We start from the raw sequence: 25,556 nt of genomic DNA, 5'->3' as shown, positions 1-25,556 counted from the left end.
AAGATCACCTCCTCCTCTATTTTATCATTTACCTTATAACAAAATGGAAACATGGGCTAATATAGCAGTCCATAGTCAGCTGTATGCTCTAATCATGGATGATTAATTATGTGCTTTTAGGCTTATAAAGTATCCTCAGAACACTGTTTGCATGCAGTGCTGAAGTTGGAGGGTGTTTTTCAAGTGAAAGTGGCAATTGATGATTTATAAGCTTTGGAAGGTTTTTTTTCAAGTTTACAGCAAACATATTTAGCAAAATAGATATATATATAGATTTTGTTATGTGAAATGGCTTATATTTTTTGTGTACAGTATATACAGGAATTAGCATTTTATCTATTTAGCCACTACCCTCTATCAGAAGCTAATTGATTTTATGTTATTTTCATGTCATATTTTGTTATTAATACACATTAGAATTTTCTGTCCGAACCTGTCGTTGAGAAAACGAACTGAAACTCACTGAGCCTGAAACCTGATTGCAGACGAGTGCAGTGTAAAAAATCAAGTAAATAGCCCAACCAACGTGACCGAACGTGACCCAAAACGAATTATTATGTCCGAAACCGAGCCGGCGTTGGGTTGGGTATCAAACACACATCCACGCCGATGGTGGCTGGTCATTTTTCCCAAATGTACATTTTGCCCACCTGCAATCAAAGTCAGGAAATTCTCCGTGATCAACAAATGAAGAAAAATCATAGAAAATTCCATTACCCTTTCTAAATTCTGATTGGACGGGCAGCCAACAGCCCGCCTCCACAGTTGCCCACCCCCTCTTCTCGTTATCGAGGGAGAAAGACAGACACTTTGCAGCAGACTTGTCCTGTGAACAGTGTGTTTGTTGGAGCATGCCGAGGTTGGATAAGATGTTAATATTTACTTGGTTTTAACATTATAAATCACAGTAAACTAGTTCGGCATCCACCCACTCAAAGGTTGCTAATAAAAATAAAAATCAATGGGTAAATGCTCTTCACAAGTAATACATTTATATCTATACAGTATATAGCTGTGTTCAGACAAGGAGATGAGTTTCATTTGGTGAGGTGCTGGTCTGATAAGCACATATGTTCTTTCAGAGCAAACATTCACGGTCAGCTTTACACACTCACACCCTTGTGCAAACACAGCCCTCCGTTGGCCATTGAGCAGCTCCGGTGGGAAATGAGGGTCATGTGCTTTGATCGAGGGGCACCTCACTGCAAGAGCTCAGGAAGGGAGGAGCAGAAGCACAATTATATTTACAGTTTCCAAGGTCCAAAAACACCACCCGGCAAGGAACTAACTTGATCCCTCAGCTGTTGGAGCGCAGCACACCTCAGAATTTTTTTTTTTTTACCAATTGAGTGTTTTGTGTTCAGCACTGCTGGTGTGAGCTGAGCATCTTGTGCTTTAAGGCAAAAAATGTTGCAAATAACTCTGCTTACTTTGGACTGGAGCTTTGCTTGGTATTCATGTCTCATAGTAGTTTTCGTCTCCCTCAGTTGTCAAGCAGAGGCAGTGAAAGAGTGTCTGCTTGGACTATCCAAGCATGATTGCTTTTTCACCATCTACAAGGTGTGTGGAACCCATTATGGGAATCCTTATCACTTCAAACATGGTACTGTTTTCAGGAAACCACCATGAACAGAAAACAGAAACCAGTTAATTTGTCATTGGACTATAGTGTAACTTTCTTTAAATGATCAGATTTAACTTTTTCAGGTCTTATAGCTTAAATTTTGTCCATTGATTAGTAAAATAGCAGTAGGCCAAGTTAGCTTTAGGAAAAAATATATGAATAAATTAAATATGAAATACTCCTCATGTGTATATATACAGTGCATGTAAATATTCCTTGTGTATATAATATTATGCATGAAACACGCATAATAGGGATTGCTCAAGGTTGTAAACCACTAAGAAATAGATGCACCTTCTCTTGCAATCAATTTAGGCTCTAACTGACGGCTCCAATGATCACACTTTAATATATGGGATTTGCTGCTTACTTATTTATGATGTTAGTGGGGGTGGTCTTTAATGCGGTTGAGGTGTTAAACCTCTGCCTTTAAAAAGGAGCAGGAAGCCATAGCAGCATTATAATTCAATTTGTCTTCACCAGGCAGTTTCTTCTCTGCATTTTAACTGAACAGATCTTTGACTCTAGTGTGATTTCTAAGTCAAATGACTATCACATTCTTAGTAAATGCACCAGTCCGGTCTATAGACTCCAACCTCGTCTGAATATTCTGGTTATTGTTTGTGTCACTTTCTAATTCAGCCAGGCCCAAGTCAGATTTGGCACATTTCTTTGGTGTGTTAAATTTTAGGGCTGTATGTTTCCTTCTGGACAGACTGTTACATGTGTCTTTGTACACAGCCTGAGCTGCAGGCTCTCTCAATACCTTCAATGTGGAACCTTCCTGGGAGATGATTCGGCTCTGTGTAAACTAGTAACTATGTTTTGTTCAAAACGTGCTTGTTGATGCTTGGCATTGGTCTGATGGGGGTGATGGGTTCTATTTACAAACCCACAAAGCAAAATAACGATAATGTCATGTGACTGCACAGCTATGGCACTTTGAAGTAAACTAATGGTCAGGGTTGTGTTCTCAACAATAGCTCATCTAAAATACGTCTTAGTCAACACCGTTCTTCCAAAGGTCCTCGTCAAATTTGAAGTTGATAGGACGAGAGGTTGTGGAGAAAATCGAAGGACTGAGAGACAGAGATTTCTGTATTTTTTAGTAGGAGGTTCTGTTTGGGCGCAGAGCTGAATGCAGGCCTGGAAAGAGTCTGGCTAGTAATTGGGGAAAGATAGAATCTCAATGTTTATCTTCTTCTACATTTTTATATAGACAGGCAAGACAAAAAATGTACCATTCAGTGAGGGAACTGGCTGACATGGGTTGATTTTGGACATTCATTTCAGGCCCGTGCAGAGCACTAATTCCTACCAGTGAAGGCAGCTGGCTGATTGTACGGAGAAAAAGGGAAGCATTGAGGGAACACAGAATTGTCCATTGCTTCTGAAAGGTAATTAGAGGCTAAGGCTGTGAATGGGGGACTGACAAGCGTGCCTTAGCAGCTAAATGGTTATTAAGGGCATTTGCTCTGTGCAAGTGAGTGTAAAAGAAATGCACACAGTAGGGTTAGCTAGCTCTATGTTCTTCACACTCATAGAGTACATGACATACTGTACAGAGGAGCTTATCTGCCATTGTTTCAAACAGACTTTCCACACCTTTCACCATGTATCAGCCTAAAAGACGTCTCTGGGGGAGAGCTGCCAAAGAAGAAAAAAAGGGTACCAACGATCCAAGATTTTGCTCATATCTTTTTTTTTTCTTCCTTCATGTGAAATGGTTAAATGCAAGAACGGTTGCAAAATAACAATTTCTACATAATTATTGAGTCTATAGTTTGCGTTAGCCTCCTGATTATATATGGCATAATGGTTTGAGGCGCACATTTCAATGAAAGCTCTTATCATCCCATGACACGTCACCTTCCTGTGTGTGTTGGTTGTGAACCTTTATGTTAGTAGTCTCGAAATCCACGCCCAGAAATGTGATTAAAAGATATTCTGTGTGCGTGCGTGCGTGCGTGCGTGCGTGCACATGCCCACATGGAGGCATTTTTCATAAGAGGGATGATATCATACTCACAATAAGACTCCCGCAGGAACAGGGCTATGCATCATTTTTCCCCTTTTTATATCTCTGCAGGTTTTCACATTGTCTGTTACTTCCTCCAGCTTCCTTTATCAGTTGTTTTATGGTTTAGGCCAATATAAGCAATAGTTTGCTTTTGATTACACTCCATTTATTGGTCTAGTTTAATTACAGCACAACAGTTGGAGTACCTTAATATGCATTTGCAAAAGCATTATGCTTCATCCCCTGTTACAGTGTGAAAAAAAGAAGGAAAGCAAAGAACTAACAGCATTAAATGCAGGAAAATATATATATCAATGTCCCAAAGGTAATTGACAATTTTTGTTTTTGCTGCATTATGGGATTTTCACAAAAAGATGCATGTACTTGCTGTGCTCACTGAGAACACATGCTTTTGTATTAAAAAATAAATATGTGTGCATTTAAGAAAATTAAAAAACCCAGTGAGGAGCACATGCTACTACAGCCCAACTCCTTCAGATGGTATTGTAATATATCTAGGTTTTCATCCCTACCAATTTTTGTCTGAACAATAGAGGTGGTCTAGGTCCGGATCATATTGAACTATTGTTTAATTTGTTTGTAGTTTGGAAAAACGTTTTGGTGTATTTCAGACTTCCATACCAATTGCAGGGAGTTGAGACAGCACCAATCAAAATAATTAAAAATGGTCAGAGTCTTCTCCTCGAGATAATGTTTGAACGACCAGGACATTCATTTTGCTGCTATTAACAAATTTAATGAATAGAACTGGTTTATTCATTTTCTCATTTCAAATGGAAAGACTACAAAAGAGCGAAGATAATTCAACAGCCAAATTGACAACCCGTGAATGCACGTCCATCTACAAACCAATCTATGTCAACCAAAGGTAGAAGCTGCCCATGCAGCCTAATCAGGGCTTACATGTGTCACTCAAATTCCTTAAGTCCGCTCCATAAATTGCAATGTTACAAAGACATGAGCCTTTGTTTAGACCATGGTCCAGACTTTGAAGTGTGAAAACACCATGAGTATTAAAACCATCAAAGTACTGTATTTAACTACATTTATAACTAAGCTTAGTGCGCCACATTTTCAGAACTACTACTGTCAGTTTCTCACCCAGCAGTCATTGGTGTTTAGATGGAAGCTAGACGAGAGGTTGTAGCTGCACTGAAACAGTCTGAGATTGCCTGATACGAGTGAGTTATATTTCTCCTCTGTTTGATTCCACTTCAGTGATGTTGTCCATGATCATTAGCAATCTTTACAGCCATGTCTTACATAATGAAGTGAATGAAGTTATTTTCAATCAATGGCTGTGTTGAGCCAACTTAATTAGTACTTCAGAGGATACAAAACAAGATTAGGTAACTCACTGTGCTTGAATGCCAGGGCTGTTTGTATTTGGCTTTGAATTACCCCACACTTCTTCTGCCGCATGCTGCTTTTTTAACTTCTGAATGTTCCTTGAATATTCCACATCTGTCCCATTCTTCTCCAAATTTTGGTAAAAAATATGGAGCTAAAAAGACAGAGATTAAGAAGTGCAAGACAAACTGGTCAATAATTAATTATTCTGCAGGGCCACTAATGATCTCATTTATACAAATCTTTTTAAGGACAGTTATATGAGCAAATACAGAGAAATTGAGAGCAGAGTTTTCAGGTCAATTTGAAAATGCTTCTAAGATCAGTTAGTTTGCTTCGACATGTTAAACCCTATGATTTATATATCCTTAAATTAGCTGGGTGCCTGTGAAGGCAGTGTGCTTTGTTTCCTGTGGCCTGACACACCCTTACAAAGGCTGGTGGGAAAAGAGCAAAGCCAAGTTGTCATGGTGCCCAATAGAAGGAGCTCTGTCTCCTGGAGGTAATGAATCGAGAGGAAGATTGCTCCCGGTGGACCTCCGTGTACGAGAAGCTCTTGACTTTAAAGCAAAGCTCTTGCACTATACAACTGTACAGAGGGTAACGCATGGGCCATTACACACAGGGAATCAGGGACATAGTGCTCAGAGTCGATTAAAAAACAAAACAAAAAAAATGGATAGAGTGGAAGAGAGGTAATTTTTACAAGTGCTCCAGAGATCTCACCATGCTGCCAGTTATGCAATTATTTATTTTGTTATTTCAACCTGATTGTTCTGGAAATCATATAATGCATATTATAGCCACTTTGGAATGTATTTTGTTTTATGAATTATTATACACACATTCATTTCCCAATTATCTCAGCAGCAAAACTGTCAAATCAGATTTCAGAATCACTGTTGAATTTTAATTGCCCATTAAATATTGTGTTTTAGGATTTCCTCCTTAAAGCATAAGTGTGTAAGATTTAGGTGAAAGGGAACTATTGGCAGAAATTTAATGTAGAATATCCTCATGATGTTTTCACTAGTTGGTTTCATCTGAATTGTATGAATTATAGTTTTCTTTACCCCAGAAAAGACTCTTTATATTTAACAACTTTATATTTACATCAAGGGGGTCCTCACTACGGAGGCCGCCATGTTTTTTACATTATCCAGACTGAACAAACTAAAACCTTTTGAGTTTTTATGACAATTAAAGGCTACCACAGGTTCTTTTTCATGTTTGGAAGGAGAGGGTGAGGTGAGGGGTGTTCAGCAGCAACATGTAATTTCAACACTACATATCACAAAATTCTACACACTATACCTTTAACACAATAGTAACATTGTGAATTACTATTTTACAAATGATGTTCACTCTATCAACCAACTAGAGTGTCTCTTCCCAGGGCTTGGGGGCAACCCCCCTCTGCCAGTATGAGTATGACACCCATCCAAACACATGCATCCATTGATTTCTGTGTAAGCCTTCACAACGGCGGCATCATGACAAATGCCATTGCCAGCTGACATGTGTCAGCTGTTCAGAAAATCTGCAGTTTTATCATTTTCTGTCCTCAAATTGACACACAGGGCATTGGTTCCACTGGCATCTGGTGACGCTGTACTACATGACACAACCAGTGTGTGGTTCATTTGTGTTTTTTTTATTTTGACTGTGTCAACTACAGTCATGTGACTTGTGTTAAAGACCTTCTGAACTTATGTTCCTCCTGTAACATTCCACTACTGCCTCCTGTATCCATGGTGCTCTCTGGACTTGATTAATTTCCTGTTCCTAGGAGAACAGAGGGAGATTCATCTGTCTTACACCATGTGTTTGTAGTCCCAGCCATTCTCTGTGATGATGGAAGTCTAGCAGCACAACATCATCTATATTCCTCCAGTCTTACTAATGTGTTATATCAACCTATAGTTGGACCTGCACTAATTTCCCAGAGAAAATGAGAGGTGCAGGAGCACTAATTATTAAAAAATGAATTTTCCTGGGGCCCGAGCCGTCTCATTATTCATCTTGGTTATTGCTAACAGTTTGGATCAGCCATCGTGTGCCAGAATTGGTCCATTTGTCTCTGTCAGGGGTGGGCCCTTGACAGATGTGCCAATATGGCTGCCGAAGTTCTGTGCTGGGGGAGAGGCATCTTAATTCTCCATGATGTATCATGCTGGCAGCAACCAATTTAGCAGAATTGAGCTCCAAATCATCTTACTTCCCACTGCCTCCCACAATCTGTTTCCGCTCTCTAGATGAGGTAAATATATTAAAGATGGAAATAAATTAGGGATTCCCGTACCCTGAGCTAATACTGTATCAGTGAGTTTTCGTTGGAGTTGATTGTTTTGTATTTTCACATTGGCACAGTATCCTGGGCCTGCGCCACCAGGACACATAAAGCCAGGCCCCCAATGCTCAGCACTAACACTATGAAACAGCCAAATATTCTGGTTTTCCTGTTTAGGGCAGATTGATGTGCTGGACCGACAGGTTTGCTGTGTAAACATAATTAATTAAATTTCAGGTGTCACATGGTGTCGGTGTGCCTTGTGGCAGCATATTAGGCCTAGTTGGTGGCTCTTGTCCAATGTAATAGATGTGGTCATGCTCGGCCTGCTGGGACTGCTATATTGAGGAAGTATGAGATTGCCAGCCCACAGGTTTCCTCCCTAATGTGGTTATGCTGATGAGCTGGAATGAGCTAGCTAGCAGCTCAGCAAATTTTTAAACTCATAATCATGATGACTGACTTTGTAATGAGTACATGCACCCCTTGAGGTGAGGAGGTAACTGTAGGGGGCACAGTAATACTGGCATAATGGCCCAATGGTGGGGGTTGTGTGATGCTTCACTTGAATTTTAAAACAATGTTTGATTGATGATGATGTGTTGAAATGATGGAAGGTAAAGTTGGGTCCAAAAGACTGAGATCACTTTCCTATCACATAAATGGACCCCACTGTTTGTTAGCATACACTTTTAAGCCACTAAGTTGTAACTGTATGGAAGCAACTGCTGGTATTTAGTTCTGCATCGCTTCTACATCACTGCCATTCGCAGGGTTGTTAGATTGTTTATCCTGTGCTCCTATTTGTAGTTCACCAAATTGCACTGCTATAAGTATTGATTTCTGTCTGTTTTCCAAATTATAAGGACACTTGCTGCGTAAACATGTGCCTATTGTCCCGGCTCCGCTTGCAGAACAACTGCAGCAGAGAAGAATAATGGCTGCTGAGGGGGAGAGCTGAGCTTAGAGGGGGCAATATCTTCAAGTGGTTCAGGCCTTTTTATGCAGTGTTATGGGCTAATGGTGCCTGTGGAGTGAATTATTTGATTTGGATAAAAAAAAAATTGGGTTTGTCAGGCACAATTAGTTTTAGAATACATATTTTTTTAAGTCTAGTCAAAACGACATTATCTTTCTGTAAACTGTTGTTTTGGGGGATTCAGCCACATATTCATACTGCAGCAGGTAGAAGGAGGATCACTCAGGCCTGTCATCGTTTGTCGTGTAGCGTCTCATGACTCATTTAAGTGTGAACTCATACCAGCAAGAGGTAATAAATAATGTAAGTGAAATTATTGTGGTAGAAGCTGTTTTGTGCATTCTGAGAAGTGTGATATTCTAAACCTTCAGTGTAACATGCAAAAGCCCTTACTGATATCTGGATATTATTTAATTTTTTTTATTGCTAAAGCCTAACATTTTTATTTTTCAGAAATAATCCTCCTGCTGGAAAATATTTATTGTGCTAATGTGTCTAGTTTTCTGAAATATAAATGGAGCAATGCCTTTTTTTTTTCATCTTTTTTTCTTTTTTTGCAATAAGCAGCAGAAGGAAGGTTTGCGGCCAGGGGGTACAATTTGTCTTTCAACTTCTGGCCCATAACTGTTTTCATATTTTGAGGCATTAGCTGCTTTGATAATATCTCAGACTCTGTATTTTTGATCTTAGTGTTTATTTTAAGGGGCTTTCACACAATCCAGTCCGGACCTTCTGATTTTTCAGTTAATTCCAAACTGAAATAACAGGTATGAAATGTGCCTGGTTGAAAGTTTGCCTTGTGAATACATATATTTTTTTTGGACACAATGGATTTTTGGACCGATTGCAGGACGTTGAGACAGCTTTACACCATAGTAGAAGAAAAAGATGTGAAAGTAGCTCACAGAATTATTTGTAGTTTTTGGCTTTAGACTATACTTGAGAAAAGTAAATGTCATTACGTCACAAGTTATTACTTCACAACCTTAATTATAATGTGAAACTAAAACTAACTGGATCAAATATGAACAATGTCATGAATCTTGGTTTGGACCATGGTCCAGACTTTCAGGTGAACACGCCCTGTGTGTAATTTGGGGACGGACAGAGTCAAAGAAATGAAGTTGAGAATTTGGATTTGTCACATTTACTTTTAATTGGTGTTTTTTTGTTTGCACCCGTTTAAGACCTACCGAGAGTAACTCATTATGAAATGACCTCTCTTCATCAGCATTCACTGCTCCTCTGGAACAGATTTACTTTTCCTCTGTGTGAGCCCCCTCCTTCCCCTCTATTCTTTGATTTTCATCCTCATCCATCTTTCCTAACGCTGACCACATCTCAATTCTGAGCAGGGGTTTGCATGTGGATGCTGCAGCAAGGAGGGTGAGATACACACTGGATTAAGGCTGGATTTAAAATGGCTGCTCGTCTTGCTTAGCTCAACGTTCATCTGGGGATGTGGTCATGTGCTTTCGTGTGATTTTTGGCCTAATTAGCGGGATTTGGCCGACACAGGGCTAAAGAACCTGCGCCTTTCCTCTCTCTTGGTTTTGACTTACTCCACTCCCGTCTCTCTCCCTGCCTATTGACTGACACATTCTCACACAAGCACCCTCTCTCTGAAATCATAAGCTGTAAAGATATAACCAAAGGATGACTTTTAAAGCATATGAGCAATTCACAGATAAAAGGGTTTGGTTGAAAGGTTCTCTGTACAGCCTGTTTATCTTCCTCTGCTTGAGTACATACATACACGTCTGTTAGTTCAGGTCAAAGTGCACAGGAGCAAATCGGGTAGGTTATTTGGCTCGGGCCGATGCTTACCTTCACGGAGAAGGCTGTGTTAAGATGACCTGTAGTCTTCTGTGTTGGTCTGTTACCGACATCTCACACTAATGATTAGACTTTGTTGTGTGCAGCTGTGATCTCCTCAGAGTTCATGCAACAAAGAGGAAGGCACTTATTAAATGTGGGCAGGGGTAAGTACAACCGCTGCAGTAAACAGCTATTAAAAATAAACCTATTTCTCTAGCTGTTGCTGTTTATTTCATCACTTAAAAGATAGAAAAGAATTAAAAAGAAGTTGTGGCATGTTGCAAACATTTGGGCAAAGAGGAGGAAATGCTTTGGTGCTGCATGCTTTGACCACACAACACTTCAAGTAACAAGCTGAAGCTTCGGAATGAATCTCACTGTCCCCTGACTTCAATACCATTGAAAAAAATATTAAATCAAGAATAGAAAATTAGCTGATAACAAACTTCTAAAAGCTGTGATATCTTTTTAAAGAGCTTGTTATATTGCACTGACTTAGTCAGGTGCCCAAACTTCTTCACATGCCATGGTTATTGATTGATTATTGATTGATTCATTTTTTTCTGTTTTTGAACTCCATGAAATTAAGTAAATGGTTTTTATTTATAAGTAACAGTACATTAAAACCAACCATATATGTAATCAGGACTAGATAATTAAGTTTTCACACAGTTAAATGGTTTTATGTTTTTGCTCTGCCTCAGTACTACTGTCCATCTATCATACAGCTTATCCTTTGAGGCTCGCTGGGGGAGCTGGCTCCATTCCCAGCTGACATTGGGCGAGAGGCAAGGTACACCCTGGAAATGTCGTCTGCATAACTCATTGAGACAAAATACACAAATACAAATTGGATGTAATAATTAATAAAGAGCATTCTTAACTACGTGACACTACCCCTTACTACTACTATAACTAATTGCTATTAGTGCAACCATTAGTGTAGTAGTATCTCTAGGAAAAGTCATAGTGACTTGTTGTCATGTCACTGTTGGCTCTGTGTCATTTAATTGTTATTTTATCTTTCTTTGTGTCAGTGTTTTTCTGCACATTTGTTTATTTCTGTTGTAAGCCTTTAGCAGATAATTACAAGGTCAGGGTCAGTGCATGAATCTCTGTATCAGCTCCAGACAGCTTGTGTACATCTTATTTGCAGAGCTAATCACCGCTTTGTGAGTAAGGATGAAAATCAGATTGTGCACAATGTCCACAATTTCATCCACAGCCTTTATCTGATATTGAAAACTGACAAACTGTAGAACAAGTTGTGCCCTCCACACACAGTCAATTTAAACTGCCTTGTTACGCTGTTGGGAGAGATTAGCTTTTGTATTTTGGGCAATTTAGCAAGAATTATCCAGACATTTGTCTGGTTTTTGCAGTATAAATATGGCACTGTAGGACGAACACTTACAGCTCTTGTTAAAGAACTTTTATGAGGGTTCACTGTGTGGCTGGAGATCTTTCACCTCCACCTGCTGACTGTGGCTAATGGTGTGCTTAGTGGTGACCTCGTGCTGTGGGGTTATCCTGATGCTACGACAGGATGGTAAACGAGAGGCTTCTATGTGTCTTACAACCTCTGTCCCCTGGGAGACAGCTGCCTGCCTGTCTCCTTATGCCTGCCCTGGTTTATCACTCTGCAGTGACCCACAGTCAACTCGTCCCCCTGCCGTCGTGCCCCTCAGTCTCCGTGACAAGGGCCTTCTGGCAGGCATCTACTGCTGCTCCTTCTGCCGTCCATTTCTGATGGCCAGTTGCTTAAGGTGAGAATGATGGAACGATTGGTTGTGTTATCATTACGATGGGTTTTGCAGTTTTAGCTATTAGTTGCATTGCTCTAGGCATTGTCAGGCTGACTATCGGTCCACCACTGTGGTGCAGTCTGACTTTTGGATGGATTGCCATGAAATGTTGTACAGGTGAGTCTTTTTAGTCTGTAGTCACCACATTCATGTTCCCTTTGGATGAATTGTAATAAATTTGTGTTTTTTTATGTTTCATCTAGAACCATTATTATGTAAATTTTAGTATTCTCCAATACTTTGGTTTTAGGGTTGCCATGGTGTGGACATTTTCCCAGTGGGTAGTAAACTTATGAAAATACACGAGTTAGCTATTACACTTGACATTTTCCAAGAAAAGATGTGCGTCTGCTCAATATCTGTAGAGCTCTTATCTGACCATTAATGCTTGCTTTCGATCCCTTTTGTGGTGCAGTGTTTCCCATTACCTACCGAGACTGTGGCTGCTTGCCATTTGCTAATTTGTCTCGCCATAGTTTCATAATGATTAGAATTTTTTTTTGCTCTCCTCATAGTAACATAAAATATCTCTATTTTTACCCATCAATGGGACTGGCCATTGACAGCACCAGCAGAAATCCTGCCATGTTGGTGGCCCGGTTGACCGTCAAAACACCTATTGAGTTTTTACCATCCTTGAGAGGCAGACAGGAACCAGCCCTCCCTCTCATTAACCCATGAAAGCGTGCCACCTACTTGGTTTGTGACTAAATGCCTGCAAGACTAATTGCATTCCCATCAGCTTCAGCTCTGCTCTATATTAACACTATTTAGCAAATGTTAGCATGCTAGCGTTCTAAAATTAGGTGGTGAGCATGTTAAACATTGTACTAGCTAGACAGCTTGGTAGTGTATCGCCTTTGAGCATTTTGGCATGCTGACATCAATCTTTTGCTCAAAGCACTATTGTGCTTAAGTGCAGTTTCAGCGAGCTGCTACCATCCTTGCAGACTCTGAGGCCTTTTCCAAAAAGCAGCAGTTCTCTTGCACCTTTAACCATTAAGAAAGGTGAAGAAAGTAGGAATAGTCACACATACTGTCACTGTTCACAAACAAATATGAACAAAACAGATTTTCACAATTAGAGGATAAATAAAAACAAAACAAAATGAACACTGTTCACATTCTCAAATATTTACCTCTGTTTTTGTCTGATCTATCGTGATCACATGTATAATTGAAACTGACGTGTGATATTCAAGTCATTTAAGTTCTTCATTCTCACTACAGTGGGTCGGGACTGTGATCATACTCTCAAAAGGTCAGGTGCTGAAGTCATATAACTCACTGAAGCTTCCTCAAACCAAAAAAGAGGTTTTTAAACTGATGGATGAAGCTGCATAACTGTAAAGTGTGGGAACTTAACATTAAGAGATGAAGATAATATATTCTCTGAAACGAAACGAAGCAACGATAGATATGGATGGATTCTATCATATTTGTTATTTAGTAGTTTATAGTTTTATTTTACAGTCTCAAGTACACTTGACCATGGTTCAAAGTCCTTTCATATTGTGGTTACATGTTAAAGGTCCTCTACCTTAAATAATAACAGAAATACCCAGTAATCATTTCATATAATTGACTGATTTGTGCACAATCATTATTTTGTGATAATAAAGCGTCCATCACAGGCAGCTGCATGACATTCATGAGTGCTGAGGTTAGCCTCTGTGTTTCCGACAGTTAGCTGATATGAAACAGTTGCCCTTGGACAAAGCGGAGTAATGTAGCGTCACTAATCAGTGCTTCACCGCAGCTCTATAGAGGAGATGTGTGAGTGCTCACCTCTTCTCTTCCTTTCAATTAGCAAGAGGTTTTCTTTCACTGATGCAGTGTTGGATTGTTGTCAGCGTTTACAGATACACAGTGGGCAAAACCCAGAGAGAACACATTCTTTCCTGCTGCATGGAAAAACTTCTCTTTTATTGTGTGGAAAAGCAATGAACTCTGAATGAACTTATTTTCAGAAAGGACTTTTATTGACTTCCTCTCTTCAGACCAACATAAGGTTTGCAATCCTGAACTAAATGATGTAAATCAGCTGGAAGTGTCTTATAAGACATATTTTATGTCAGATGTAGTCATTTTGTGTTTCAGGGAATCAACTGATTGGAGCTGGATTTAAATAAACATATCCCTGTGGAGGAGAAACTATAAAACTATAGTTTGCCTCAGAGATATTCACACTAATGTTACTGGGAACGTATCCTGAACATATGTTTTGCTTTCTTAATTCTGTAAAGAATTTTCCTATTGACGCATATTAACAAACACCAATATTGACATTTCTGTGTTAGGCTGATTTTATTGGCCAACCAATAAATTGGTCAACGTTTAAGTTATAGCCATAACCTTATAGTAATTTCCAATTAATATATGGTTTATGCTGACCTAACGCCCTAAGATTTGATTAATTATTTTACACGAGCGGCTACTAAGCGATCACTTGCATACATCAATTGCATATTCACATTATTGAACTCCATGTCATTACACGATGATAACAACTCCACCCTGCATGCTTCGATTGCCTTACTAGATTTTTAAATATATCATTTTAGTGTAGCTGTCCACAAGGCGTGCACCATTTAGTCAGTTTATTTTTGTCCAAAATGCAATTACTGGTCAGTTATTTACTACTACAGTTTGATAATTTGATTAGGTAAATGACTCTTTGTTTTATGCTTTGTATGCTTACAGAGATGTAGAGCATGTTTGCGAGGGGCTTATCTCTTGACACGGTGAATGCACAAAAATAATGAACAAATTTGGTGACTTAAACACCACAATCACTCAAATTGTGGAGTGGTTTCAAGTTAAATCAGATTGAATCCTTAACTAAGGGTCCTGACACACTGAGCTCAGCTCAAGTAACTAGAGTGCCAGCAAAGACTGAATGATCAGTTAGTGTGGCCTCGCAATTTTTAGTTAATGTTTAACAAAGGCCATTTTCAAAAAATTTTTTTACACAATGCGACCAAATTCACATTATAGATTGCGTATAGACTAGGGCTGTGCAGTAAAACAATATCAATTATTATCACAATACAATTTTTCATAAAGATTTAATATATATCCATGCAATCTTTATATATTTGCAGCGCATCTCGTGTTTTTCATTCTATGACCATAAAGAAGAGTTTAAATCCACCAACCTCCCTCAGGAACAAAATTTAATTTCTCTGTCAGAAAAACTAACTCATTTAGTATTGCTATGGTTTTTGCTTTTCTTAGCATCATGTAGGCAGGCATGCAAAATCTGCTTGCCAAGGGAGAATGCTTCTCCTCCTTTTATTGATTTATTTATGCCTTTCACTTTCTTAGCTTTCAGCTAGTGTTAAATTAGTGAGTTATAATTTTCAGCAGAGATGCCACTTTGTATCTTATCCCCACAAATCATAATGTCAAAAGTATAGTTAACAAAAATAAAGATGTTTACACTGGGCTGTCTCGCGCTCAGACTTGTGCAGCGGAGTCGGATCACACTCGGGTCACACCTGTTTCTCTGCTTTGAAAAGTTCATATCAGAGTTGAGCTAATTATTTTGTGGACATAAGTGCAGACACACACTACAGTCTACAGCTGTTTGATCTGACAGAGAGAGCTGTCCACCTGCTGCTGCTTCTCCAATCACCTGCATCGCCCGTCGTGGAACAACAGCTGTGCTCTGAGGCAGATCAGATGGAAAGGGACACGTAGAGAGTGATGGCGCACAAACTGCACCCATCTTGTCTTTCTCCAGCATGCTACAGAAGTCGGTTGTGTAACAGCAATTGTATTTAAGAATAGAAGTTGTGCAACTCAGAATGATTCTAAAGGGGCCTGAGGGTAGTGTAGGGTATTGACTTATTCTGGCTTTCTTCTTCTTCATCTACTTATAAATACTGCAGCACCCAGTCCGGATTGGGCATCAAATATATGTGGCAATGATTGAAGTCGGTGAAGAAGTTTTAGCATAAACCTAAAGTAAGACACTAAGTATTTGGGTAATGCAAGTTAATGAGAATACATGTAGAGTTTTAGTAAAGTGAAGGTTCTGAAGTGTTTGTTACCATGTTTGGCCTCCTGCCATGATCAAGAGGAAGCTGTTAAAAGTTTTTGAATTGTAGAGGAAGCTCTTCCTCATGGGACAGAATGTATTTCTGTCCCTCTTTTTCTTTACACAAGGTCCTGGAGATTATTTTTACAGACTAGGGGATGTTGTACTTATGCAGAAGCCAACACCCAAGAACAGGAAGCCACAGTTTCTATGAAAGTCCACGAGATGGAAGCAGATAGCGCCAAGGGAAAACAATATTTTGGCTGGAGCTCATTCTGGTGGCCAATTAGACCCCAATGCCTGTATGATTTACCACTTCCTCTACCTGCTTTTATGTGTTTGGGGCTGCTGTGTGGAACACAATGACCACTGATTAAAGATTGAGCTTAGGCTCTGAGACGTCCATGGCGCCATTCTTATCAGATGCCTACTTCTCAGAACTCAGCAAGACCACCTGAAATCAATGGCTGTATAGTCTGCAACTCGGACCCAATCAGAGACAGTTTGTTTAGAATTTATTTTAAATATTTCAAAATTTGAATGCAGCTTACTCGGGCTCATTGGAACGGTCAAAGTCTAGTTAGTTTGACAAAAAACTATAACCAATCGTCTGGTTGAGGAACAGGTATGATTTAATTTGGCTGGATTTTGTTTTTGATCTCATTTTGTCATAGGCTACATATGTATAACTATAAGTAACACAATATTTAATCTCTTTACTGTGTTGGATGCATATTGCTATTCCGTTGCTATATGTTGCTAGTAGATTTCCTGAGACACATTGTACTGTACACGCACAGAGACTGGATGGATTGTTTGTCTTTTCCTCCACCCTGTCCTGCAGACATAGGCTGGAAGTGAAGCCCAGATCTTGAATGGTGGAGAGCGGGCTATGAGGTCTCACTGTTAATTGCATAATGAAACGTGTTTCGTTTAAGATAACGCCTCAAAGGAACTGTTATGTAACCTAAAAATCAGAAGCAACCTAAATTTGATTAGGACGTGCAGTTCATTCAGACAGTCATGATGAGTCACCATTGTTTTTGGCTTCATGTTAAAGTACACTGAGTTGATCTTTTACAGTTGCTATCAGCTTTAAGTGTTGCTCTTTCTTCTTTCAGGAAGTTTGGGGATGTGTTGGGTGAAAAGTTTAGGACTTGGTAGCTCTGAGTGTGAATAATACATCCAATTAAGGAAAGAGAGGCAAAGAGTTGAGTGTGTTTGACTGGCTGAATCATCAAATGAGCAGGCAGTTGTTGATGACCAGACTGAACGCAGACAGCCACTGAAACCAGTAAGAAGCGAAAAATGGCTTTTACTCAGCTGCATGGCAAAGCGTCGCCAGGGAGGATATCAAACGCCGGCTGATTGTCTACTGTTCACAGATTTCCAGGAGACATTAATTACAGGAGAAAAAGGGCTTGGCAATAATGCAAGATCAATAACTTTTTGCAATATAATTTTCATCAAAAGCAATAAATCAAATATTCAATATATATCAACATATTGTTTATGCATTGTGGAAGTACAGTGATGAGGTGTAGCACATAATTGACTCAACTCAGATTTAGTGTTTTGCTGTAAAACAAAGTGTTTGTCATTATCTGCTCATAAAGATGAGTTTAAAACCACGGAAGCAAAAATCGATCTTTAAACTTAACAGAAATAATAATGTGACATTCATCATGACATGATTGCAAATACTGACAGATTTTATCTTGACAATATTTGGACTGTAATATACTGGAACTGTTTTATTGCCACAAAAGATGCTGGTTCATTGACTTAATTCAAGTAGTGACAATTTCCAGACGTGCTCCAATTTTATTGTATTTCTTTTCAGGGAAACCACAGTAATTTCAAAAATCAACATTAATAGTGGTTTTCTCTTGAAAGACAGACTCCCGATTAGATTGTTTAACTAGAGTCACACACCACACTGCATGTTCACAAACTGGCACTGTAAATGCTGCTCTCTTCAAGGTAAAACAATTCCAGTGTTAGGACATCATTGTGTGCTTGCAGATGCCAGGTAATGTCAGTTTGTCGAATATATCACAGAGAGATACTGGTTTCCTATAAGGGAGCAGAATACAAAGTACTCATCCTGCTGGGTTGTATCTAGGTTTTACTTGTGTCATCATTTTTCCTCTTGTAGTCATGGTGATATCTATGGCATGTCAAGTTTGTTGCAACGTTCTGGAGTAAACATTGTACAGTGTACAGTATGTCAGGTTTAAACATGGTTTATATCTCTGTGTAGGATTGACACTGTAGCCTGTGTGACTTATGCCATAGTGAGCATTTATACTTGTGAACTCATGTGTCTGTGTGACTCTGCAAGTTTTTATGGAACTGTTTGTACTTCAAACAATGGTGATTAAAATTGAGAGGATCATGTTGGAGTTGGAGCTGATAAATCTTGAAGAAATTACTGCAATGCAGAAACAATAGAAGACAGAGGAAGAGATGATGTGTAAGAACATTGAAGTGATAGAGACCAAAGGAGGATGTTTGCTTGTCTGCTCACAGAGAGACATAGAGATGCTACCAAGCTGACTGATTGCAGTTCTTGCATTTTATATCGGCACAACATGTAGTTGTTGGCTCAGGTTTAGGGTATGCACCTATTGTATACATCCAGCACAAAAGTATGCATTAGCCTTTATATTCCCATGTTTTTGGAAGGATTGTAACAATTTTGTTTATTGTTCTAATATTTAATATATGTGTGCTCCTATGGACATTTCTGTTCAGATTAACTCTGTTCAGTAGAGGAGCACCACATGCATTTTACCGCGAAACAGCAAATGTGAATAACCTGGGAATGTGCTCACCTGACGACCAATCACTGAACAACCTGTTACATGAGTAATATGAGTAGTATGGACTTTCCTTTCCAACCTGATTAGTTATTTGATGACATCACAAGTATGCAAATTGGCACACCACGTAACCTTTCAGCTTCTTTCCAGTCCAAGGAGAATTGGTTTTATCGGAATGTCTTCCCATAATTACTCAATGTTATGGCCTCATCCCATTATAGGTTGTGATTATTAACTTCTCAGGAAATAAAACATTTAACCTCCACTTGTCTCTGGACACTAGGCATCAGTTTGATAATTGGTCATTAGATTGTCATGAAATGCTTGACAGAGACTGCCAGAAGAAGAAAAAACCTTTTTCTTGATATTGGTTTGTTATTGCCTCTGAGAGGATCACCCTGTCTGGCTCTTTTTGGTCAAGTCATGGGAATTTGTACCATTATCTGGAAAGACAGTTTTCAATTGAGCAAAGAGAGAAGAAAAGTTGAGTCAAGTGGCAGAAAGCTTGTTAATGATTGAAGATTGTTACTTTATGATATATTAATTTGGCCTAAAGTCTCCATGGCGAGCAGACAGAAGCACAGTACAGCTTTTTGTAGTGTGCTAGTGACACTGTGGTGACTCGGGCTATAGCTGTAGGAGATGATCGATGAGTACAGATCTTCCAGACTAATAAAGCAGATTAATATCTGAAGTGAAGTACCACATCTGACCACCCCAAGAAGCAGGCCTGGAGAGCTGGCTCGTAATTTAGATTTAAAGGACAGAATAAGTTAACAAACTTGTGTCTTATCAAAGCAGTCATCTCCAAAAACTTAACTCACTGGCTCCATGTTATATAAAACCCTATTTGAACTTATGTAAAAGGGAGCAGTTAGTGACCCACAGAATCAGCAAAAGGGAGAGCAACTTAAGAAAGACTCCAGCAGAGTTTCATTTTGCGGGTTGAGATAGAAGAGGATTATTGATGATCCATTGGCTCTGATGATTCATTGGAATGTGTGTGCTTTTTATGTCACCTGGGCTTTGGCATATCACTCGGGGTGAAAGCAGTTATCTTATCCAACCCCCCCCTGTCAGCTATCTCCCTGAGCAGCAAGACCTTTAATCACCTGTCACATTTGCTGTCTGCAGCAACTCCAAGGAAGCTGATACTGTAGTTTTGGATTATGTGTAATGGTTTTTATTCTATCAAAGGTGATAAATCCACAATAGCTGTATAAACAAAGAGTTTGTTTAATAGATAAAAAAAACAATTTTCCATACGAACATCTTGGGTCACGTCTTAATAACTGGCAGAATTGTAATAATGAACTAAGATTCATTTAAATGCTACTCCTTGATCAATAACATTGCATTACAGATGTTGGAGCAGCTACATTAACAACATGTTCTGACCCACAGCTGACCTTTTCTAGGATTCATGGGAAATAGGAAGACAGAAAGTAAAAGAAATCGCTAATGACATTAATTTATTTTAGATAACACTTTGCTGGGGTTGAATTTTCTACTTCTGTTCTCAGCTTAACAAATCCTGTTTCATACCATGCATAATGTTCTTAGGCTTATACTTCTTATTGTTGTGCCACTGTCTCTATAACAGTGTGATGAAATACAAACACCAGTTCTTTTCCGTGCTGCTTGCGTCTTTGAAAACCACAGAACTGACAAGGTCAAATAAATGCACCTTTAATTTAGTGAAGTGTAACTGAAGACTCACTCATGCATCACCCTCTGTGTCCCCCGCAGTGACCCCTGGTGCCTCTCTCCATTCTTGTAAACTGCATTAATATATATTGAGTACCTGTTCCTTTAGATCTCTGCTGAGAAGTGGATGTAAGACAATGTTGAGAAAAAGCTATTAAAAGCACTGAATTTCCTAGATTTATAAATCCTGGGTTGCAATGACGCACTGTCTAACATTGCATATATTTTCTGACTGTTCTTTAAAACCAACTGACGACCACTGAGGCCATTATGGTTTTGACCTTCATGGTTCACTGATAACTGAGTTGTCTTATGCAGATGTGTCAGTAAAGGAATCTGACAAGAAACTCCTCAAAGTACACAGAGCAACAGAGAAAAGAGATGGACGATCACCTGTTGCAACTGATAATTCACTTTCAAAAACATTCAGTTTACCTGAAAGTTTGTCTCAGAAAGACCTTTTCGGTATTAAAACATTAAAACTTTTATTTGCAATACAGAAATGGCAGTAATTTTGTTCTCTTTGGTCGCTACTGTTACATTCATAAGGAGAAACGTGCTACACCAGTAGCCTTAATACATGATTTATTTGGCTTTGAGTGTTACATATCAGAATCGATGTGTGCTTGGTCTCATTATTATGTTAGAATAATCTTTATGCTACAAATACAAACCTTTTACTTATATTTATGACTGACTTAGGCTAACAAGACAGGTGCACTGCACTGTGGCTGTATTATTACAATCTAGAGATAACAGGCATTTTTACCCCACAGCCACAAAAGTAGGTGTGATTTCAGTTGATTTTCTTTTGTTGACTATAGCGCTACAATGCTTATCAATATCTTGCTTATCTGAGGAGCAAAAACCAAAAAAGCTGGTTTGAATGTTAAATCAATGTTACATAGTGACATCTACCTTTGCGTCCCCACTCTTTCATTCTCTGTTCTACCTCTTTCTCCTTCTCAACTTGGCTGGGTGTTTCCACTTGTTCAAATAAAAGTGCAGTGGAAAGTTATGTAATTTGATTTAATTTAACACCTGCAAAATACATGTAATGAAAACATTGTTATACCTGCCAGACACCATCATGCCAGCTTTGCCACTGTGAGCATGTTAGCAACCTGACAATTGTATTACCACTTCCATGTGTGAACACTCCTCCTCCTTTTTGTCAACTTTTGGTTTCAAAAAATTCAATCATGCAGGATTGTTTCATATAAGGTTAATTTAAATCCATTGTTGAAGAGGGTCAATACACTGGTTCTGCACCACTCTCTCTCCTAGCATGTTGAGTCATTGTCTCTTTACTGCAAGTTTTTTAACAGGGGAGTTTGTCAGTGTCAATTTGTCAAAACAGAAATAAAGTTATTATGCATTTCAAAATATTCTGCTTCAGCAAACCTTAAGCAACTATTGCTGATAAAGTTGGTTCTCATCTTGATAAAAGTGATAACCTTGTATCAACAAATAATTGAAAGAAAAAATTATAAAATCACAACAATGACATTTTAACCTTGTCAGTGCTGATACACATGGAGCCAATTGTGGGAGGCCTACCCGGCGGCATGTAGCGTGGATGCTTTCTCTCAGAGGGACAAAACAGAAATGACAAGGCAATCACCATTCTCTCAGTGTTGCTATGGTAGCAGAGACACGGCTGTTTTTCCCAAGGTTAATGGGATGACACCTGGAACTCAAAGTACCATATTGAGAGAAACATGTGCCTGTTTTACTTAAAACAAGTAGATAAAAGAGAGTGGTGTCATGTCACACAGAAGTCGGCCCAGAGCGGGTCGGATTAACAGACCTAAAGGACGTCACAGACATCAGTCACTCTGGCACAGAAGATAAATCGGTCACTGAAGGAATGATTTAATTTTTGCAAAGTAGATATGATGTCTGCCTATCGTCTGCCATAATGCCTCATCAGACTCTGCTGCCTGTGATAAAAACACCATAAAGGGTTTGAGGATGTTGAAAATGCCAGTTGTGGTAGTTTATTTTCTGATAAACTTATTGTCTAGCAATTCAAAAATATAAATGTTTCTAAAACTGAAAAACACAGTCTGAGAACTCAAGTCAGGGGATGAGTGGCGTATGGACATTGCAGCATCAAACCTGCTTGAATCTATCTCTGTATATTTTGTTCTGATGTGTGGCTGTGTGCTTGTTTTGCTGCTGAATCGCTCAGAGTTGACCTGACGCCTACAGTATTAATATTAATGTGTAAACACATTGTTTATGCACATGCAAATGTAACATTGTGTGAAACGTTCAAGGACACCACACTACACAAATGAGTCACTTTTCACTCAACTCCCTCAATTTGAATTCGTCCCCTCTTACCGTTGACCGGATGAATCAGTGTATAACTTTCTTCCATCAAAGTCCTATGATTTTTCCATCTGTGTCCTATCATGAGGGAGGTAAAAAAAATTCCAGAATAATTGTAGCTGTACAGGGTCACAACAAAATAACAAACAATAAGTCACAGCAACAGTTTATGATGCAGCCCACTGAAAACATGACCAGTAAAAGAAAGTAATCATACTTCTCTTTCACAGTCTAAACAAATATAGAATATTTTAGGACAGCTCGGTGTCTTAGTTAGAGTTTATTTTTCTTACCCACAATTGGTCCCAAAATTCAAATAAGCATATTAGTGACCACTACAGGAAGCTTCTGTACATTATTCAGTCCTTTAACTGCTTTGGAAATTAATTTCCTCTGCAACAATGTTTGTAGATAAATTCTAATAAATGCTCCCAAAAATGTATATATATATATTCCTGAAAGGCAGGGTTCCGCAGTACTTGGTGTTACCGGTATTTCACATTCTTCAGGTGCACACTGATTATATAACTCGCTTATTGGCCTTCACTGTCTTTAAATTTTGAATCCTGCCAAGGAGGTTTTATCTGCGTATAGCAGCATTCCAAAATAAATACAGGACGGATTACCACAAAACTTGGCGGAAGATGAGGCATGGGTCAGTGAGGAACCTCTTAGATTTTAATATAGATCTGGGTCAGGGGGTTGATCCAGGATTTTGTTTTTAGCAGTTTTTAACACTGTGAGATTGAGTGTTTTTGTATGTTTTTGTTGATTTCTCAGATAATAATTTTTGGATCTTGATGGAAAAAACCAACGATTTATGTCACTTTAGGCTACTTCTACTACGCTACATTACTACATTTAACTGATAGTTGTGGTTATATTTATTAGTGTGTGCAATTTGATGCAGCTTGATTGAATTGAATGTGTCTGCTGGGCCTTGGCAGAGCTCTTCGGAGTGCGATTCTAGTTCACAGATAAAACATTTTTGTGTTTTAGCAGTAGTGCCCATGTTCATCAAATAAAAAATAAAAAAAACAACCTCCAGTTTGTAAAATACTAGTGTCACTTTAGTCGAATGCTACAAAAATAAACTGAAAGTAAAAAATCATAGTAATCACAGATATTGAGCCTAAACAAGTCTTTTCCTGTAAAATGTCTGGTGTAATCAGTATAGCACCAGTGGTATCACAAATGTATGACCCGGAGGGAACCCCTCCACACAGTGGCATCCCTACTGTAAGGATGAGCTGTGTCATCCCTGTACTTCCTTCATCTTTATCCATCACAAGTTTGTAAAACCATCATTGTCCTGCATGAATGGCCTCATTGCTCCTTTAAAGAGTTTCACTAGAATAAATGTGACATGCTGCCCAGTGTGTGAGCCGTTCTTTCACAGCCATATGCAGAATGTAGCTGTAAATGTGGCATGTAATGTTGTAAAAAACCCAGACTTCTTTTAAATTTGTTCACCTCGTCCTTATAGCGCGGCAGGGCTGCAGTGGGAAAGGCATAACCACAAGGATTATAGTGATTCTGATGGATGGCAATGGGACAGATTAATCGGCTGCTGTGAAACCCTCACTTATCTGATTTTACTGCTGCTGCTCCTCCCTTTCTCTTCTTAAAAGGCAGAATTATCTCTCCAGCAGTAAATGAGATGTAATGTGTGTTTGAATGGAAAATTAGCCAAAAGATAACCCTCTTCCGTAGTTACCCTGAATAGAAGTGACCTGTGTAGCTCGTGCGTGGCTTCAGCTCATTATGTCATGTGTTTCTGAAGTGACAGAATGACATTCACTCTCAGTTTGCATAGTCCAGCCAGTTATCTGGAGCCGTTTATTTTGTAACTTCCTTTCATGCTCGGGTTGAACATCTGATCTTTCTGCACATGGCTGAAATACTGAGTTTGCTGTTGTTCTGAGATATGTCACTCAGGTTTTGGAGGCTTCTCTCTTTTCATTTTGCTGTTGTGTGAAGATGAAAATTGGCCTGTTTGATCCCAGCCTGAGTGCACAGCCTTTTATTTGCTTTTCATAACCTTACCCATATCAGTGTTGTATTGCAAGGAGTATTTCTTCCCTTACACTGGATGAGTCAAAGTCTCTGCTCCTGTGCTTGTCGGTGGGATAGAGCAGAAAACAGCAGGAGAGCTGCTAGTGCCCTGGCTTCCCCGCCATCAGCAGCAGAGACTGGGATCCTTGTCGCTGTCGCCAGATTGCTTGCGCTTAAAGAAGTTGTTGATATTTAGTCCTGATTTTCAGATTGTTTGGGGTCGATGTCTGTTTATCTCTGGTTTTGGAAGTATTTATTGAAAAGCTTTTATTGCACTTAACGTAATAAGATGCTCATTTGCCCGACCTCTGCTCCACTCAGTGTGTACAGGGAGGGGCTAATATAGGGTGAATAAGAGTTAAGAATCGTAACTTGCTCATTTAATTTACATTTTTTGATTGTTTCTTTTTTTATGGACTACAAGTACATCAAGTAAGTACCCACTGGAGAAGCTCACATAGCACACTTACTTTATTGGTTAGGGAACTGTCAAATGTTTGAAGCAACTGCAGACATTTTACTTCAGACAGCTCTACCTAAGAATATATATTTTCTGTCTGCCCAATGGAATGGGAGTAAGGCATGAGTACAGTAAAGTGTACAGTTGCTTCAAGTTTGTACTATATATTTCAACAATATTTCCCAGAAGTGTCTAAATGTACATCGAACCTGAGTTTTACTTT

At 39.0% G+C, this 25,556-nt stretch overlaps 1 protein-coding gene across 2 annotated transcripts in view; it reads left to right on the top strand.

Moving 5' to 3' along the window:
- The window catches only part of ca16b (carbonic anhydrase XVI b), a 93,295-nt gene that overhangs the window by 20,177 nt on the left and 47,562 nt on the right, over positions 1-25,556 (top strand). The gene's annotated exons all lie outside the window — the stretch shown is intronic.

This window comes from Paralichthys olivaceus, chromosome 2, assembly GCF_024713975.1.
Source record: "Paralichthys olivaceus isolate ysfri-2021 chromosome 2, ASM2471397v2, whole genome shotgun sequence".
Classification (NCBI taxonomy): Eukaryota; Metazoa; Chordata; class Actinopteri; order Pleuronectiformes; family Paralichthyidae; genus Paralichthys; species Paralichthys olivaceus.
The sequence above is the reverse complement of the archived record's forward strand: the minus strand, read 5'-3'. Positions and strand labels throughout refer to the sequence as shown.